Source organism: Chionomys nivalis, chromosome 15 (genome assembly GCF_950005125.1).
Source record: "Chionomys nivalis chromosome 15, mChiNiv1.1, whole genome shotgun sequence".
Lineage (NCBI taxonomy): Eukaryota > Metazoa > Chordata > Mammalia > Rodentia > Cricetidae > Chionomys > Chionomys nivalis.
Window position 1 is genome coordinate 13,303,694 of NC_080100.1, and position 20,188 is coordinate 13,323,881.

The 20,188-nt window shown below is 35.7% G+C and overlaps 1 protein-coding gene across 9 annotated transcripts in view; it reads right to left on the minus strand.

The window, feature by feature from the left end:
• The window catches only part of Cdh18 (cadherin 18), a 736,062-nt gene that overhangs the window by 290,492 nt on the left and 425,382 nt on the right, over nt 1-20,188 (minus strand). Inside the window, exon 2 of one of the 9 annotated variants that reach the window (XM_057789882.1) lies at nt 10,240-10,351. The exons of the other annotated variants lie outside the window; for them this stretch is intronic. The gene's annotated coding sequence lies outside the window, so the exon portion shown is untranslated. The remainder of the gene's footprint in view (nt 1-10,239; nt 10,352-20,188) is intronic. 9 annotated transcript variants of the gene reach the window in all.

A 20,188-nucleotide genomic window follows, 5' to 3' on the forward strand; every position in this document is an offset into this window, starting at 1 on the left:
TCACTGAACATGGAGTAAACAAGCTGGTGGCTACCTAGAACTTTCAGCAATATGAACTAGTGATACTACCGAAAGGTGCTCTGAACACTGGCAAAGGAAAATAAAAGTATCTCCAACCCAGCTACAAGTCTTCTTATCTACAACGGTGATCTGCCTAAACGTAACACTGGGGCAAAAATGTCACAAACTTTTTTGATTAACAACCAATATCTGTTTGAATTTGACGACCACCACATGAAGTTGAACCCATTTCTACCTCTGCTTAGGTGACCACAAATCTGACACTGAGGGACCCAAAGTAGAACCAAATGCCACTGTCCTGCCAAAGAAACATAGCCACACAATAACACCTAATGACATTCTGCTATACTTATAAGTCAATGCCTTATTCAGCTGCCCTCAGAGAAAGTTCCTTCTCCTGTTGAGGGACATATACAGAGACCCACATCTGGACAACGTGCAGAGAATAACAGACCTTATCACATTCACCCTAAATGGCATGTATCCATCAAATTCTTTCCGTCAGGGCGCACAGAACTCTGTGGAAGAGGAAGCAGAAAATGCAGGGGCCAGAACAGATGGAAAACATCAAGGAATCAAGGCCTTAACAACACAGCACTTCCAATATACTATGGAACTCAGCACGTACAGGGCCTACATCGGTCAGAGCCTCATGGGGTACTTAGAACTAAGAGAAATGGAATCTGTTCCCATGCCTAACTTAGAAGTTAGGCTCAATTGATAACCAACCTCAAATGCAAAATTAGTTTCCCCATGGGCATTTCACTGGTGATACAACCAATCTTAATGGTTGGTCTCATGTCGAACCATAAATACTCAACACAAAATGAATTCAATTTCCCCATAATGTAACAGGTATTTAGTTTGCTTGTCTGTTTTGTTTCATTTCTCCTCCTCCTCCTCCTCCTCCTCCTCCTCCTCCTCCTCCTCCTTCTCGTTCTCTTACTTCGTCTTCTGATTTGCTTTTGCTTTGCAGGTTCTTTGAATGTATATTTTAACTTCCAGTTTGAGGATTTAAAGGATTTGTGTGTGAGAGAATGTGTGTATATCTCCTAGTCTATGTGTTTATAATGATTTTTCCCTATGGCTCTTTTTTCTTTATTAGATTTGACTTAGTATGTTGTTCTTCTTTATTGCTATTTTATTATTATTCTTTAGATGCTTGTTTGTTTTCTAATGAGAGAGAGAAGCTGTGTGGATAAGAGGGAGATAGGGAAGAAACTAGGAGCTATTGTGGGAAGGGAAACAATAATCAAAATATATTGAATAAAAAATATTCTATTTTCAATAACAGAAAAAATAACAGTTTTAAATCACAATGGATATTCAGTTGGCAAGAACAAATTTTCATTTGTGAATGACTATCGGTTGGAGATAGCTTCTGGGTTTGGAATGGGGGCACGTGCCCACTTCTGCCCTCAGTGCTGGGCTCCATCTGACACAGACTCATGCAGTTCCTGTATGCAAGGCCATAGTCTCTTGAGTTTGTAGGGACACTGTTCCTGCTGTAATTGTAGGGCCTTGTTTTTGTGGTGTCTTCTATCACCTATGCCTCTCACTTTTTGCCCCTGCCTCGTCTGCTTCAGGAATCCCTAAGCCCTAAGGGGGTGTGTGGTGGGGGGGGGGTTGATGGATATACCTGATTTAGTAATGACTTTTCCAAATGTTTTCACTCTCTGCATGTTTTCTGCCTGGGGGTCTCTTTCTCCATCTGTTGCATGAGGAATCTTCTCTGATAATGGCCTAGCAAATCACTGATTTATGACTATAGCAGAGTTCTGTTAGGAGTCATTTTATTATTACGTTCCTTTAGCATAATAATAGTATTTGAACTTCCCCAGTTCCTTAGATTTCGTTGTCTCAGGCAGACTCTTGGCCACTGGAGCAGTGTTGGTGATGGCTTCCAACTCATAGAGTGGGCTTTGAATCCAATCTGATATTGGTTGGTTACTTGTACAAATTTTGTGCCACCATTACACAAAGGTACCTTGCAGGCAGGGCATCATTGTGGACTGAAGAGATGGAAACTGGAAAGGTGTTTGCTTTTCTCCCTTGGTGACAGTCATAGTAACTTGAAATGACATGAACAATGTCTGTAGTGGTAAAGACCCTGCTTCTGGAGTGAGCTGTCATTTAAATTCATCATTGTCACAGGTAACACATTCTCTAAAACCAGACATTTGACAGAAAATAAAGGCAGATTATTTAAGAGGTGCCACCTTATTTGTCCATTTTGTGTAGATTAAGGAATAGAAAAATATAGTAAACACCAACATATTTGTCACACAGAGAGAGAGAGAGAGAAAGGGAGAGAGAGAGAGAGAACACCAAAGAAGGTATTAATATAACATTAAAATTACATTAATCAATGAAGAAAGATAAATTATCTCTCAAATATTGTAACATAGAACACTAAGAAATGATATTTCTTGAAGCTCAATACAAAAAGGAATTCAGAAGAGATCAAAATTAAATAAATGCAATAGTGCATATAGGAAGCAAAACAAATACAAACAAACAAAAAGCCAAGAACAAACGCTTTGTGACAATACCAGAAAGAGCATTATAATTATCAACTTGGAATGAAATACAAAAAATGATATATCCCATTATATAACACTAAAAACATTTACATCAGAAATAGTATTAACAAAACAAAGTAAAAAATCAAAAGCCAAAAGGATGAAGATATCCTGCCCATACAAATACTAGTTAATACTTCATATTATAAAAAATCCATAAAATCAAGGAAGAATAAAGTCAAGAGAATAATATGAATAATTTAACCTTCAGCACTGAAAATTTTGTGAAGAAGTTACAAGGTGATTAGAAATAAAAATAAATTCTATTTAACTTATAAGCAATTACTTCCTTTAAGATATGTATACAATAATGTATAATGAGTATTTTATATAAAATTTCCTTAAGCACTAAATTTACATACAAACAATGACATTAAATAATGGTTTTTTTATTTGCCTTCTTAAAATTTAGGAAAATCAATAAATTTTAAACATTTAGGTATATTTAAACATATGATATACTGAAAGTATGTAACATTTCCTTGGGTCTTAGCGACATAAATCATCCCAAGGTCAGGTTATTTTTCAGGTTAATTTTGAAAAATTAACAGTTTTAGAATCATTTCTTTCAGTAAATTGTCAGATCCAGTCATTGTAAAGAGAGTGTTGTTTTCCATTCAAGGCAATTAATCCCTTCTGTTTGATATAAAATAAGTCTCCCGTAGAAATAATTTAAGAAGGGGATAGAAACATAAAAGCATCTTTTGCTCTGTGAGTGTTGTACATATACACTGGTATGGTTAGGTGCAATGAAGAATGTTTACATTTCTTTCCATCAGTTTGTGATACAGTTATAAAAACTTGAATTTATTGCAAAATGGAATCTTTAAAATGATCAAGATGTTCACAACTGTCAAATTTAGAACATGATTTTTTTTCAGTGAACAGAATTTTATAGACATTACAGGAGATAAGATGTCATATACGCATCAAATGCTAGCATATGATGTAACAGTATATCTTTGATCCTGTCAGATCTATGATTTTGACATGAAAATCATCTCCAACCTCCAATATCTGATGTTAACAAGACTCTTGTTGCTGTGACAAAAAGATTTAAAATCACTGAGCTGATGGGTACCTCCCTGAATTCATCTTATAATCTCTTTTACTAGGGAGTTGTGCTTTCATCCTTGTAAATTTATTTTAACTCTGTGTTGTATCGTGTCAGCCTTTGAGATATTAATTGTTCCATTGTAATCTGAATGAATAAAAGAAAACTTATGAAGTATCAAAGAATTAAAAGAAGAATGATACATCTTAGTAACATGCTTGAGGTGTTACTGAATGCTGAGCACTTATTTCAGAAATCATATGTGTATATATATATATATATATATATATATATAAAACATTATTTTATTTTATTTGTTGCTCTGCGATGTGGTTCATTTAGATGAGACTTCCAGTAAAACAGTATAACCTCAGTTGATTTCTCAAGATCCACATTGTAAAATCAGTGAACTGATTACTATAATTTGAATGCCCCTGACTTTCAAATCTGCTGCATGAAACTCACATATAAGAAAACAATAGTGACAAAAAGAACTAAACAATAGCAACAAAAAAACAAAACCCACCAACTTCCCATCGTTTCCTAACACCTTCTACTTAGATATGGCCAATATCATGGAAAAATTGTGTCCAATAGAAATGATTCCATCTTGCAAGACTAAAATATATAAGTCTATGCAACTTTGCTTCTGTATTTGATCTTATACATAAATCAGAGAAGTTTCTTTCTAGTATTTGAGCTCTGTGAAACCATGGCAATCCAGGAACTATCAGGGTAAATGGAGATCCAAGTAACAGCTGAAGGTCATGTAAGCTTTCAATTGAAAGTACTGCTGCTTTATTTGTAATAGCCAGAATCTGTAAATAACCTAGATGTCCCTTAACTGAAAAATGGATGAGAAAATTGTGACATATTTACACAATGGAGTTTTACTCATCTGTCAAAAAGACATCATGAAATTCACAGGCAAATTGAGAGAACTAGAAACAAACATCCTGAGTTCGTTAACCCAGACCTAGAAAAAAACATGTGAAATGTATTCACTTAGAAATGGATATTAGGTGTAAAGTAAAGGATAAAGAGGCTACAAGCCACGGTCCCAGCAAAGTTAGGAAACAAGAAGAGCCCAAGGCAGGAAGATACATAGATCTTTCTGGGTGGGGAAATAGAAGACATTGTGGGTGGACTGGAGGCTGGCAGAGATAGGAACATGAGCGGTAGGCAGGAAGGGTGTGGGGGAGAGGACTGAAAGAGATGACAAAAAAAAGGGAGAATTTCAGGGTCAGGAATCTACAAGGATGAACCCAGCTAAGTCTCTTAGCAATCTGCGATACATAGCCTGAACTGAGCATCTCCTTCAGCAGGCAAGACTTCAACACAGCCTCATACACATCATCGATCTACAGTATGTACTGCCTATGGATTGCGCTGGGGTAAGATGGTACAGAGATTGTGGGAATGGCCAACTAATGACTAATCCAGTCTAAGACCCAATGCCATGAGAGTGAGCCCTCCCATGACACTGTCTGGAATGCCAGGACCCACAGATTGGATGGTCCAGAGACAGGCTACAAACATGGCTGGAGAAAAACTATCAATGCCATGATGCTTAAGGATATTCTGCTAAACTCATATTGTCATCAAAAAAGTTTCATCCAGTAACTGGTAGAAGCAGATGCAGAGACCCATAGCAAACATTAGCCTGAGCACAGGGAATCCTGTAGAAGAGATGGAGGATGGATTGGAGGACCTTGAGGGGTCAAGAACATCACAATAAAATCCTCAGAATCAGCTAACTTGGCTTCATAGGGGCACACAGAGACTAAAATGGCAACCAGAATGTCTGCATGGGACTGATTTAAACCCTCTGCACATATGTGACAGTTGTGTAGCTTGTTCCTTTTGTGAGACTCCTAACAGTGAAGTATGGACTATCTCTGAGTCTGTTGTTGTCTTTTGGGACCCTATTCCTAATATTGGGTTGCCTTGACCAGCCGTAATACAGCAGAGGTAACTAGTCCCACTGCAAATTGACATGCCCTTATTTGTAGATATCTATGGGAGGCCTCACAGTTTCTAAATAAACATGCAGGAGGAGTGGAAGGTAGTAGGCAGAAGGGGTAGGAGGAATGGACTGGGAAGAGGGAGGGGAAAATGTGACTGGGCTGTAAAATAACTAATTTATAGATAGATAGATAGATAGATAGATAGATAGATAGATAGATAGATAGGTAGATAGATAGATAGACAGATAGATAAATGTTTTTAAAAAGTACTGCTGAACTAGATTTCAAATGATTTCAATTGCAACCTCACAATCATATGAGTGAAGAAATCCCAAGATCATTTTACTGGCCAGCCAGGTAGATAGACATAAAGCCTCCTTACCTCCATCATGGGGTTTCAGACAACAAAACGGAAATTATCCATATGTGTGCTACAAGGTTTCTGAGACAAAGTTAACACCCAGAGAAGATTAAATTCTCTAACTAATTAATTTCTCTAACTAGACTTCTATATTAGGCGGGTCCATTTCCTTTCCCTGGTATTTCTCTAAGTTCACATTTATAACAGAAAAAAAACAACAAAAATGTAATTCTAGATATCAGATCTTTTGAGCATTTAAGAATATATTTTTATAGAGAAAGTTCTAAAATAGCGAGAAAGGCTTTACTCCCTATGTCTTATCGCTGTCTGACAACTCAAGCCAAGAACTGAACTGGATAATATATAAACTGACAGTGCAGTTATTTATAAAATCCTAAATATCAGCTCAAAGGTCTTTAAAACATCTGCAGCCATACTTAAAGGCACTCCTATTATATCACCATGTAATCTTCTGAAAAGGATAGCATTTGAAGACTCATATTTAAGCTGTAGATTCTGACAACTGCCTAAAGCTGTTGTTCACCTCTAGGTAAAAAAGAAAGTTGCAGACCAAGTGCTATGCCATCATCAGTGAGAAACAGTACTTACAGGAACTGTGCTGTGAACAAAAGAGGCAAGAAAATTGTGCTCTGCGCTAAAATATGTATATACTTTGTTTCTATGCTGTCACTGCTGGCTTACATTTGATGTTGGTTAATATAACTTTCCTACAGTGAAAAGCATAACAATATAATAGTTTCCAATCATAAATTTAGAACTTATCTATATTGAACATATTAATATTCACTTGATGAATAAAAAACATTACAGAAGATCGAAGCTTTGAAAAGTATGTTCCTTTGGCCATACTTCAGACCAATAAAAATCCTATCCCCTCTTCCAGAAGAAATTATTTCACAACATGTTGACTCTTTATATATGTATTTACATAGAGATGCATATGTAAGTAAAAGTCCTCATTATGTTATTGGTGTCAAAAACAGAGATTTGTTGCTGCATAAGTAGCTGAGAACAAGTGCACAAATGAGTGCTCAACCCTAAATCAATTATTCATGCCATCCTTGTAAGTCTCAGTGGACTTTGTAGAAAGGGATGGAAAAAACCTAAGCCAGAAATTAAGAAAAAGATATGTAAAATAATGCTTTGAGGGCAACAGCTATTCAAATCATAAACTCTCAGTAGTAGTTGTAAATACCCGTACTATGAGTTACAAGAACGGTCCAATGGATACATGTCTTAGGTAGGGTTTTTATTGCTGTGAAGAGAAACCATGATCACAGCAACTCTTAAAAAGGAAAATCTTTAATTGAGGTGACAGCTTAGAGTTTCAGAGGTTTAGTCCATTCTCTTTATAGCGGGGAACAGGTAGCATGTAGGAAGACATGCTGCTGGCTACAGCTTGAGAAGGCAAAAGGAAGTGGACTGTAACAGTGGGAGTAGCTTGAGCATAAGAGACCTCAAAACCTTGTTTGAACTAAATGAGCCAAAGTTTTATTAATCTAGAAAAGGCCAATGCTTGAGATCAATCAGAGAGTGGTTAAAGGGGAGGTAGGAACAAAAATGGTTGTGTAAATGAAATGCATTATATACATGTGAGAAACTGTCAAATAAAATTACTCAAAATTTGAAAAATATTTATTACAAAAAGTAGAGATGTAATTTAATTTTTGACAATGGGGTACATGCAATGGAACCCAGTGGTAATGTCAGAGCAAAGAATCAAGTTTGTGAAGCATTTAAAAGCATGTCTTCCTATAATAAATGGAATACACTCTTGCTTCTGCCTCTGTTCTGCAAAGTACATTTTGAACTTGTTAAAGACTATGAGTCTTAAAAGATTATCAATTTAATTTTATCTATAATGTAATTTAAATACATTTAAACTTACTAAGAATTTATATCACTTGTGCTGATATTGCAATTTGAGATTTAATAGATGGGTAATTATCAATTCCTAGTATTACCCATAAACTCACGTTTTACTGTCTTCAGCATAAAGCTATCTATGCCATCCATAATTTAATTAAAAATACTGTGAAACTGCTCAGTGACATCTGAAAACTCTGACTATATACCACTGTTCATCTGTGCTGGGTAATTTTATGTCAACTTGACACAAGTTAGAGTCATTAGAGAGGAGAAATTTCCAGTTAAGAAAATGCCTCAGTAAGATAGGCTATAGACAGGATTATGTGGTGTTTTTTAAGTTAGTGATTGATACAGGAGAGTGAAGCCTAATGTAGGTAGGGCCACCCTTCAGCTAGTGTTTCTGAGTTCTAAAGGAAAGTAGAGTGAACAAGCTATGGGGAGAAATCCCATAAGCAGCACTACTCCATGGCATTGGCTCCTGCCACCGGGTTCCTGACCTGTTTTGTTCTTTTCCTGACTTTCTTTGATCATGAACTGTGAAGTAGAAATGAAAGCTGAAAAAATTCTTTCCTCCGCATGTTCCTTTTGTCATGGTGTTTCATCGAAGCAACAGGAACTCCAAGATACAAGTTTTTAAAAAAATTAAATTTTTACAAAACTTTGTAAGTGAAAATAAAGCAATAAAAAACTAGAAAGGATATAATATAAGTATACTATGCATTGCAATTTCTAGTACTCAGTTTTTATGTCAATGGAAATACAATATAGTTAATTTTATATAAAATATGAACAGCTATTCTGCTTATCAAGAATGAATTTAGAGCATTCATAAATCTGGAATAAAATAATTTCTATGTGTTGAATCTAAATAATGAGGTAAGGCATAAAGTTTTATTCTACCGTAGAGTGGAAGTCTCTGGTTCAGTTTTAAATTTATTTTTTCTTTCTTTCAGAATAACTTTAGTTAAGTAATCAGAATATCATGCTTATAAATGGCATCGTTCAATCAAAAGGTAATTATATATTTATATATAATTGACTTTATATTTAGTTTCATTATGGAAATATTTTGTAAACCATTCTTAAGGAGACAAATTGCTGAGTTCTAGTGCAATGATTCAAAATTCTATGTAATTCATAAAAATGTAAAGTGAAACAACACTTACATTGATTTCTATCAGACTGTTTTAATAAATTTACTACAGATGTGTCAGTACTGGAGATTTTACATTCAAGTATAGACTGCTATCACCAGGTAAAAGGATTTAATCTAAGCTGCTTTATATTCTATTAAAAACTCTACCAAGGGTGAGCTCTTTTCATTTTAAAATAATCACTTCACACCTTAAATTCATCGACAACACAAGATTGGGGAAATGTAAACATAGATAATTTAGATGGTATACTATGGCCACATGTTCGTGACCCTGAAAATTGCAATGGATTATATTCTAAATCAGATAATGTGATAGCAGCCTTTTTAAAACACATTTATTAATATAACATGCTGCCATTAGAATATAGCACGATGGGCATTGAAAAGATTGTGTACAGACACTAGACAGTTGAAAAACAGAGTAAGGTGAGCATCTAAACTGGCTAGGCTCCCAGAAAGCCAGAACATGAAGTAGGATCAAAACCCAGTGCCATTGTCCTTGGCTTCTCATCAGCCCTCATTGCCTGGCATGTTCAGAAAGTCCGGTTTTATTCCATTCTTTTTCAGTCACAATCCAGCTGGTCTTGGTGAGCTCCCAATAGATCAGCTCCACTGTCTCAGTGGGTGGGGGCACCCCTCATGGTCCTGACTTCCTTGCTCAGTTTGGATGCTCACCTTCCTAGACCTGGATGGAGGGGGGAGGACCTTGGACTTTCCACAGGGCAGGGAACCCTGACTGCTCTTTGGACTGGAGAGGGAGAGGGAGAGGAGTGGGGGGAGGGAGAGAGGAGGGGGAGGAGGGGGAGGGAAAAGGGAGTCTGGGAGGCGGCGGAATTTTTTTTTTTCAATAAAAAAGAAAAAAGAAGAAAAACATAGTAAAGAACTATTAAAAAAAGAAGAAATAGCTGTTCTTTTTAAATCAGGTAAAGAACACCACTATGTAAAAAACAAATCAGAATAACCTCTAGCTCATGAAATGTGGACAATGATAAAGAGGTGTTCTCTATATTTTAAACAACAGCATTTTGTGTTCCACAATGATTTAATTCAGATTGGGATCATTGATCAGATGGCTAATAACTGAGAGGCCACATAAATCTCGCAGGGATAGCTCTCCATGAGAAGGTAAATAGGAATGAAATTAGAACTGAAAAAACTTCAGATCAGCTCAGTCAAGAGGCAAAGAATGCCAAATGAAACTAGGTCACCTTTAAGTGGACACCACACACTTCCTTGCCTTATGTAGATATGTTCATTCCAGAAGATTATGAGTTTCACTTTTTATGCCATAAAAACCAATGGCCACAGCTGCTTTCACACCTAAACGATAGAAACATAAATCAAACATGATACAGGCCTGGGGAGATGGCTCAGTATAGACCATCTGCTCTGTAAGCACGAGGCAGAGACAAGTGAATCTGAGTGGCTATTTATCAATCTAGCAAAATCAGTGAGTTCCATCTTTTGTGAGACTCTTCCTTAAAGAAAAAAAATTCCAGTAAAGGGTAAAAGCCGAAGATATATCAGTCTCTGATCTTCACAGATGAAAGCATTAGTGTACATATCCTGTGTGCATGTACACACAAACCACACATGCACACACACGCACACAGAGGTCTTCAACCATACATAAGATTAGTGGCTGGAGAAACAGTTCAACAACTAACGCACTTGCCGTGAACATTAAGTTGTGAGTTTGAATTCCCTAAGCCCATCTACAAACAGTGCTGTAACAATTGCTAAACATTGTCTAACATTGCTAAGTCTACTTGGTGTACACAGCAATATATATCAAATAGACCCTGTTTCTTTTTTTCTTTTTTTTTTTATACATTACATTTATTTTATTTTTTTTTGTATGTTAGCACAAGAGGATTTTTTTTATTAATTAATTTATTTAATTATTAAAGATTTCTACCTGTTCCCCGCCACCACCTCCCATTCCCTCCCCCTCCCCCAATCAAGTCTTCCTTCCTCCTCAGCCCAAAGAGCAAGCAGGTTTCTCTGCCCTGTGGGAGGTCCAAGGACCACCCACCTCCATCCAGGTCTATTAAGGTGAGCATCCAAACTACCTGGGCTCCCACAAAGCCATTACGTGCAATAGGATCAAGAACCCATTGCCATTGTTCTTCAGTTCTCAGTAGTCTTCATTGTCCATTATGTTCAGCGAGACCGGTTTTGTCCCATGCTTTTTCAGTCCCCGGCCAGCTGGCCTTGGTGAGTTCCCGATAGAACATCCCCATTGCCTCAGTGTGTGGGTGCACCCCTCGCAGTCCTGAGTTCCTTGTTCGTGCTCAGGTTCTCCTCCAACACCACCAGCACCATTGTACATGAGCATCCCTGCACACAAAAAATGCTCACACACAGGCAAACAGGAACACACACATGCAAACACACATACATACAAAAATTTCTTTTATAATACACTAGGACTAAATTCATGTACTTGTTACTTGATGAATCCAAGAATGGAAAATGGATTTAGTTTTAGTTGTGCATCAGATCTTGGGAGTTATAATTTAGAAACAAGCTATGTAGGCGTGGCAGTTAATAGTGAACTCAAATTAGAAAATGAGATAAAATCTACTGTTATGGTTCAATGCCAGCTCATATCACCTATAATATTTTAATATATATGTATATATATATATCACATTTTTTCATTGCTAAAGATTACTTAGCTCCATCATAGCTCTTATATTTAATTAGCAAAATTGCTCCTTTGGGTTAAAATTTCACATTCATCAATGATAATTTTAGGCCTTTTCAATCTAATCTCAGTTGTGATTTAATTTGTCATAACATCATCAGCTTAGCTAAAATCTTAATTAATTATGGCCCATTTTCTCTGTTTTACTGTTCTCAAACAGAGACATCATTTGTGATTCCAAATTCACTTTCTTGAATTAACATGATTTTTAAAATTTAGAACGAATGATTTTCTCATAACTGTGTTTTGTAGTTAAATCTGGATGCCAGTGAAAACCTTGGTATCTTATCTGTTTTTTTCCTCACGTGTGGGTAATGATGGCTTAAATTTATGGGAATATTATCACTTAAGTAGACATCCTAAAGTCTGCTGACATTGTCAGCTACAAATTAGATAAATAAGTTGCCACGCTAATTTGCCCTTAAGAGGAAATTCTTGATGTTTTATATAGTTTTCAACTGTTGTATACATGGGAAACCTAACAGGGTTACCATCCCAAATAAGCATTAGTATTTATTTTCTTTGAATCATTTTCTCATTCTTCAAGTTTTTAACAATCTCTTCTCATTTTTTATTTGCCCTGAATCCCTCCTCTTTGGAAGTGTACCTCTGCTGTCTGTTATGTACATCTATGCTTTCTTGTTTATTGTTATACCTTATTTTCTATCTTTCCCTCATTCACAATGTGACTATGACATTTTCTTTCTTTTTGTTTTTCTTTTGTTTCTTGAAACAAGGTTTCTCTGTAGCTTTGGACCCTGTCTTGGAATCAGGCTGGCCTCAGACTCACAAAGATCTGCCTGTCTCTGCCCCCCAAGTGCTGGGACTAAAGGAGTATGCTACCACCGCCTGGCAACATTTTCTTGATATTTAATCAAAGATGGTTCCACCTTCCTGTGTCTCTTATTTTTAGCATAATGTCTAATGTTTTTCTTTTGGAAGTTGATACAATAGTTTAAAATTAAGTGCAGAAAGGGAAGGAAAGGCATTCAGCTTTAGAGCCAGTAAGACTGTGTGTAGATTCTGTATTTGGAGCTCTTAGTTTTTTTTTTTTTGAACAATAATGAAGAGGCACTTAGAGTAAAGAAACACATCAGGATCCTGCCAGTGAAAACACAGTGATAGAAAAGGAAATTTCTGAATCTTCATGGCAGCTATTTCATTCTACTTCAAATTCCTAGACCCAACCAATCCTCTAGGAGAAATGATATCAATAACAAGTTTCCAGGTCCTCTGTCCATGAACGGTTCTTACACATTCATGCCTCAAACTTAAATTTCAAACAAGTGTTAAAGACCCCTGTTCTAAACTAGAAGGCAGAAGTGATATAGGATATCCTTCAGTATATGTGTTGCTTTTCTTGGTTGATACATAAAAATTCTTTTGGCTAATAACTTAGCAGAGTAAAGTCAGGTGGGAAGTCTGAACAGAGAGAGAGTAGGCAGAGTCAAGGGGACATCTTGCAGTTGCCATAGGAGACAAATACTACAGACTGAACGTGCTACGTAGATTAATAGAAATGGATTAATTTAAGACATAAGGGCTAGCTAGAAATAGTCCTGAGTCACTGACCAAACAGTTTTGTATTTAATATTGCTTCTATGTGATTATTTGGGCCTGGGTGGCCAAGAACAAGAGCAGTCTCCCTTTTACAAAGAATTACAAGCACAGCAGAGGGAGGAAAAGGATCTCATAAATAAATACAGAATTGCTTCCCCATTGGGAGATGGGTATATTCAGTAGAATTAGATAAAATGTACCTTTAATGTGAGCGCAGCCTTCATAATACTCTGTGACTACATCCTAGATTCCTTTTATTTATTGGTATCTTATTTGTGAAAATGCTAACATTAGGTTTTCATTTCATTACTATAGCCTTAATTTTGTACAAAATAATAAATGAGGCCAGAAAGCTGTTTTCATCAGAGTAGCATTAGCTCAGGAATTTTCTACTGTATTGCATCGGAAGTCCAAATCTGTAAGGTGCAGAATGAATTCCACAAGAACATTTTATCTATCATAGTTTATCATGCATAAAAACTTAAAGTATTATAATTTGTTTTCTTCACTTGTGATTATGTTTTTATCTCCAAGATATTTAGTTTTGAGAGAGAAAGAAATTAAATTGGTATTACATTGTGTTTGTTCTGTATAATGTACTTTTGGAAGGAAAAGTCCTTCAAAACCCTTTAAATTTCCCTCTTCTCCTGTGATAGGGTGTTCAAGTCCTTGTGTTGTAAGATCATTGGGTTCTGGTGTTTTCATGTTGTTTTTCAGATTGTTGGGTGAATTCTTGCCTTGGCGTCTGCCCATCTCCTCTTACCGATGCTATCTATTGGGTTTGATTTAATTGTAGCGGGGCAATCTGTTCTCAGTGCAGGCTTCACTGTTTCTTGCCCGCACTATCCTGTATCCAGTGCCTCCGCCGCCCGGACCTGCCTGCCGGTGCCTCCGCCGCCCGGAACTGTCTGTGCGCCGGTGTTTCCGCCGCCTAGGCCTGCCTGCCGGTGCCTCCGCCACCCGGGCCTGCCTGCACGCCGGTGCCTCTGCCGCCAGGACTTGCCTGTGTGCTGGTGCCTCCGCCGCCCGGGCCTGCCTGCCCCTTTAAATTTCCTAACATTTCACGAATGGTTGATTGAGAAGGGCCAGGTTTTATCTCTCGAGGGCAGCTCTACATTTATTGGATCCTATCAGCAAGACCTAGTGAGAGTTAGCAGACTCTGCCTTGCTTTCCACTTTTCTCTATTTCATTTGTAGTAAGATTAAGTTTGCACAGAAAATCTTTAATACAAATCACCCTGAATTATATGCCTTTTAACTCCAAATATTCTGTTTGATAACACCACAATACAAATAAAATAGATGACATTCTTTTGAAAGCCACTTTAATCAGTTACACTAATGTTTACATTCAAACTGATATAGAAAATTTTGATTTGAGAGTAGTTTGTTTTAGCTTTTGAGAACAAAACATCTTTTAACTTGAAGTCAAATTTTGAATTTTGGTAAAGTTTTAAGGTTTTTACTGTTTTCTTTGAAGCTTAAATAAAACAATAATACAGTCTTTGATAACCCTCCTGCATATTTCTCTAGAAACGTGTATCCAATTGATTTATTGATTACTCAAATATAAAATTCCCTTGATGTTAAGACAATTAAAAATGAGTTGTTAAAACTGTCAAATATATTAGATACAATAATTCACTAATCATATATGTGTAATAATTACATAGAGATACTATTGCTACTGTGGATATATTTCAGTTTTAATAGTAACTTTATTAGGTAATAAAATTGTCAGCAGAGGCTGAAAGAAGGTGGCAGTTGTTGGGGAATATTACTTTATGTTGTGTTGCTTTTGTTTATGCTTTTTTTGTTTAACTCTGTGAAGCAGTGATTCTTTACCTTTCTAAAACATCTGTTGGTCTAATAAAGAACTGAATGACCAATAGCAAGGGAGGAGCAAGAAAGATGGCACTGGCAGAGAGTAGAAATAGAAGGAGAAATGAGAAAGGAGAAGAAGGGAACAAGGAGAAGGGAACACTAGGGTCCAGTTACTCAGTTACTCAGCCATGGAATAAAAGTGAAAGTAAGATACATGGAAATAAGAAAAGAAAAAGTTCAGTGGCAAAAAGTAGTTGGGATAATTTAAGATAAGGAAAGCTGCCTAGAAACAAGCCGGAGTTAACAGGTAGTTTATATTGCCTTACATGAATGCTGAGAAAAGAACTCTATTCTCTTCAAAAGTAACTGAATCTTCTTCCAGCCTCATTGGACTGGTATTCACAACAGGAAAAGTATACATAAGTGTTCTCTGAGGAGCAAAAGTCAAGAGTCAGTTTTCTTTAGGAGCATAGCCACTGGTAAGTCCACCAAACTCCAGTGGAAACCATAAATTCCAGAATATTTGGGTGGCACAAATTGGTCTTAAGGCAGAAAGAAAGGATGCAAAGCTGGGTGGCTAGGGAGGAAAGGGAGGAACAGTTTGGAGTGGGTGTGAATATAATACAACCACATTGAATGAAACTCTCAGAGAGATAACCTTTTTAAAAAAGTTACTGTGTAACATTTACCAAAAGTAGTTTCAACTTTCTTGTGTTGATGTAGGTTATTTCCCCACGATATTATTTCAAATCTTGAGTAAATATACTTTTCTTCATTAAAATTTTATTTTTGAGTTTATGATTGCAATAATTCCCCTTTTACTTTTCTTTCCTTAAATCCTCTCATATACCTTCCTTTAAATTCATGGCCTCTTTGTTCAATAATTGATATGATATTCATGTATGTGTCTGCATACACATATATTCCTAAATATTACTTGTTCACTCTATTCATTGTTATTTATATGCATGTTTCCAGGGATGACCAATTGGCAATGTAGTTAATACTTTTCCTTTAAAAATTAAGCTTGTTTTTGGACATTTTCATATATTCATCCATTAATTTAATCCGATTTCTGTGATTACCTACCTTTTTATCCATCACCTATCTTAATCATCACCAAACCACTGCATAAAGTCTTTTTGAAAATTTTTATAAAAAGTCTTTTTCAAAGATTCATATATTTTTCATTTTCTTTAGAGAGCCAGTGAATAGTCATCTGATAGAACTGTTTCTTTAAGTCTGGTAGGTTCCCTGATAAGGGTTAATAGATACCTAAAATCAATGGTTCTTTAATCCTAAAAATATGCCATTTATTTCTTACTTTACATCTTTGTGGATTATTCATGCTCAATCATATTGCTATCTACATATTATCCAATATAAAAAGGGGGATGTGGACAATATTTAAATAAATTACAATCTGAGATTTAGGATATCTCAGTGGGCTAAGATATTGAATTTAGGTCTCAGGCGACCACAGGGCAGAAAGAAAGAAGAAACTCGAGCAAGGAATCCTCTGATGTGTACAAGAGCATCAGAGCACACACGTGAACACACATATACATACACTTATGCAGAAGCGTGCAACCAAAATGAAATATTAGTTTTATTGAGGTATAAATTAAACGTATTTCCAAACACTAAACTTAAACAGTCTTCCCAACATGATAATACATGGAGGCGAGTTCTCTGGGAAGCCAGGCATGAGATAGCACCTCGAAATGGGATCAGCAATCTTATCCAGGAGCCTCCAGAGAGCTTATGATCGCTCCTACTTTTATTATGAAAACATTGAGAGACCTATGGCCCAGAATATAGTCCTCATCAGACAAAGAGATCCACAGCCAATCTGATCCTACGTGTAATGTGTGATGAAGAACAAGCTGTCTGATTTGTCACGTGATATCACAACAGCCTACACGGATAAACTTTATTTATTAATAAAACATGTGACAAGTGTCTGAGGAAGCATTTAATATATGTAATCTAATTTTACTTTATACAGCCAACATGTTCTGGATGTTACCTTGGATGGGTTTTAGCATTCTCTCCCTTCTTAATTTGTTATGCAAGAAAAGAAAAAATTGAGACATATACAGACATATTTTCCAGAATTCACCTATCAAAGTCCATAAGAATTTGAGATTAATATAAATGTCTCATCACCTCCACAGTGCTCATTTTATCGCCTTTGCTGTTTTCCTTCTGTTTGAATTCTTAGTGTTCCATAGATGTCTAAAGTTTTCAACTATGTTCAGTTCCAGGGCAGGATGCTGTGATCAGTAAATTGGATCTCAAATAGGAAATATGACATAGAATGCAATTAGATAAACATTCAGAATCAAAAAGCCCATTAAATCTTGGACCCAAATCATTAACTCCATCTTCGTGGGCAGAGTTTCTATTCCTATTCTGTGCTGAATGTCATGAGAATACATCGGAAGAATGTATTGAGTGTAAGAATGTTTTCAGTACATTGGAGACAGCCATTCGGGAGAAGAATTTACACACATATTTCAGATGACTTTCTTTGAACGGAAAAGATGTAATTACATTTCTACAGGTTTTCTTTACCTCTTAAAATATGATATATTAGCACCAAACTGGATCAAGTCATGGTCCTTGAAATGTATAATCTACTTCAGGTACTGGGTGGCTGACATTTTAATAAATGATGCTGCCACTGTGAGTTGACTCTCTGACCTCAAGTTCATGAACAAATAAAATATGGTCTTTTGTTTTATCTCAATGCTATATGATAAGAAATATTCAGATTTTCCAAAGAAAATATGTTTAAGCAAATTTTGTAGATGACAGCATTGATCTCTTCATATTTTGGTTTTAATCTATTCCACTAACTTTTCTTTCATGGAACAAAAAAAACTATCAGGGTGATTTCTTCTGAACAGATTCTGCAGGCTGACAGATGTTATCCATCTAGTCTTATTTTTTTTACCTGTTTCTATGGCTGCATTCTAGAGAAATATTAGGGAAAGAAAATGATTTGACCTAAGTGTAAAAAGCAAGGCAATGTCAACACAATGAAGGGGTCAAAAAGAAGCTTTAGGAAAACCTCAGGTGCATAACCTATGTCAAGATATGCTCTGACATTCCAGAACTATCCACAAAAGCAGGTGGGCTGGGAGGCTTGACACTGATAGTGTATTAGCCGACCGCAAATCCAGCACAATGCTACAGACAAGATCAGTCAAGGTTACCCTCATGCTTCTTGATAATATATCTCTTTTAAGCTTACTATTATCTAAAAATCTTTGTTTTCAAGAGACAATACTGGAAACAACAGCATAAAGAACAATGATTTGCAAACTCTTTTGAGTCATAACATCATATCTCGATATCCTCAAACCAAATGCAGTGCTCACAGAATAAAATAACTTCAACAGTATTTTTTTCCTGTAAGGAAAGTAAGAATCAGAGAAGTTCAAAGATTTGACAAGCATATAGAATTGTTATATGGGGAAGTTAGAATTCAAATGTGGTCTCCTGAAATGAAATGTCATTTTCATTCCTCTCTACCGTATCAATCTAAGTAATTCAGTTCTCAAAGTGAATTGGGAGGAAACATGAAACTAAATGTAATATTTCAAGGAGATAGAGAATGAGTCCAAACATATGAATCCTGAGATAGAGCTCACGTTGTAAATAACCAAGCTTGTCAAGATATGAAAGCCATTCCGAGCTATAAACTGATATTTGATTTAAATGTCATATTTGAATAGCTGTCCTCTGATCCATCACCTGCCCATAAATTTAAGATCTAATTTTAGAGGAAATTAAAACAAATAAATTGTTTTTTATACCAACATATAAAAAATGCATAATACGCTATGAATTTTTAAGCCATAATTTTAACTATACTGTTTTGTTGACAAAATACACTTCAAACCTTTTTCATATTATGGTATTTGAGCTTTAGAACATTGTACCATTCTGTTTATAATTTCATTTCAATATTCTAGAGAATAAATATTTATTATTTTTCTCTTAGTAATCATACCGAAGGCTGCTAGAGATGTGAGCATCTCATTACTTCCAAGTTTAGAGCAGCAGGCTCTATAAGAAATGTAAACCAGGGAGAATTTCCCCAAACGTCACTCTGTAAAACTAACAAGTAGCAGTTGTTCAAATTCACTCAGACAACAAACATTTAGTTAAAAGTCAGGTAACTAATTCAACCAATAAAATACAGTGTAATGCTATTCACTTTTAAAGTTCCGAATAAAGCGAAGAAAGCACTTGTTTACATTAGGTTTTTACTTTTTATCTGTTTACTCTATTTACTATATTTCTCCAAGTAATTATTCTGGTTTTTTAATACTGTTCCCAATAAAGAAGACAGTTTTCACCATATATTTTTAATCAAAATTTTGTTCTGTTTTTTAAATATACAGAATTAATTCATTATTTGACATAATGGTATAAAAAGAAATATAAAATAGGCCTGTTGTTCTATCCTGCTTAGATCTTATGTAGATCTATCCCATTTTAATCTAACATTAATGGATTGAAGAAATGGAAAAAACAGTTAACATGAATCTCAGTACAATTGCTAATCCTAAAGAGTCTCTTTGGCTTTTTAGAGGTTCTAGTTTAAACATTCCTGTTACTAATATGCTGCTTTATTATTGAATATTCAATTGGCTTGGAAAGCGAAAATATATATTCTAATAGTAATTTCTTCATGGTTCTAGTAATTAACTGTAGGGTTTTGCTCAGACGCTTTTGTATATAAGTTCTGTTGTTGGAAATGAGCTCTTTGTCTTAATAAAGCTTACATAGAAGCGGTCATTTTGAAATGTTAATGTGTGTATATGTACATATATACACACACATATCTACATATGTGTATATATGTACCCGTGTCAAGTACATTTCTGTAGACCCATTAGAAATACTAAGATGAGATGCTGCAGATATCCTGCTGTTTTTTACCCATAGACAATCATCAAAGGATTATAAAAACTTATATAAAAGTTATCTAGATGGAGACTTCAGGACTCAAGGAAAATTGTTGTAATTATTATTTGGGTATTATTTAA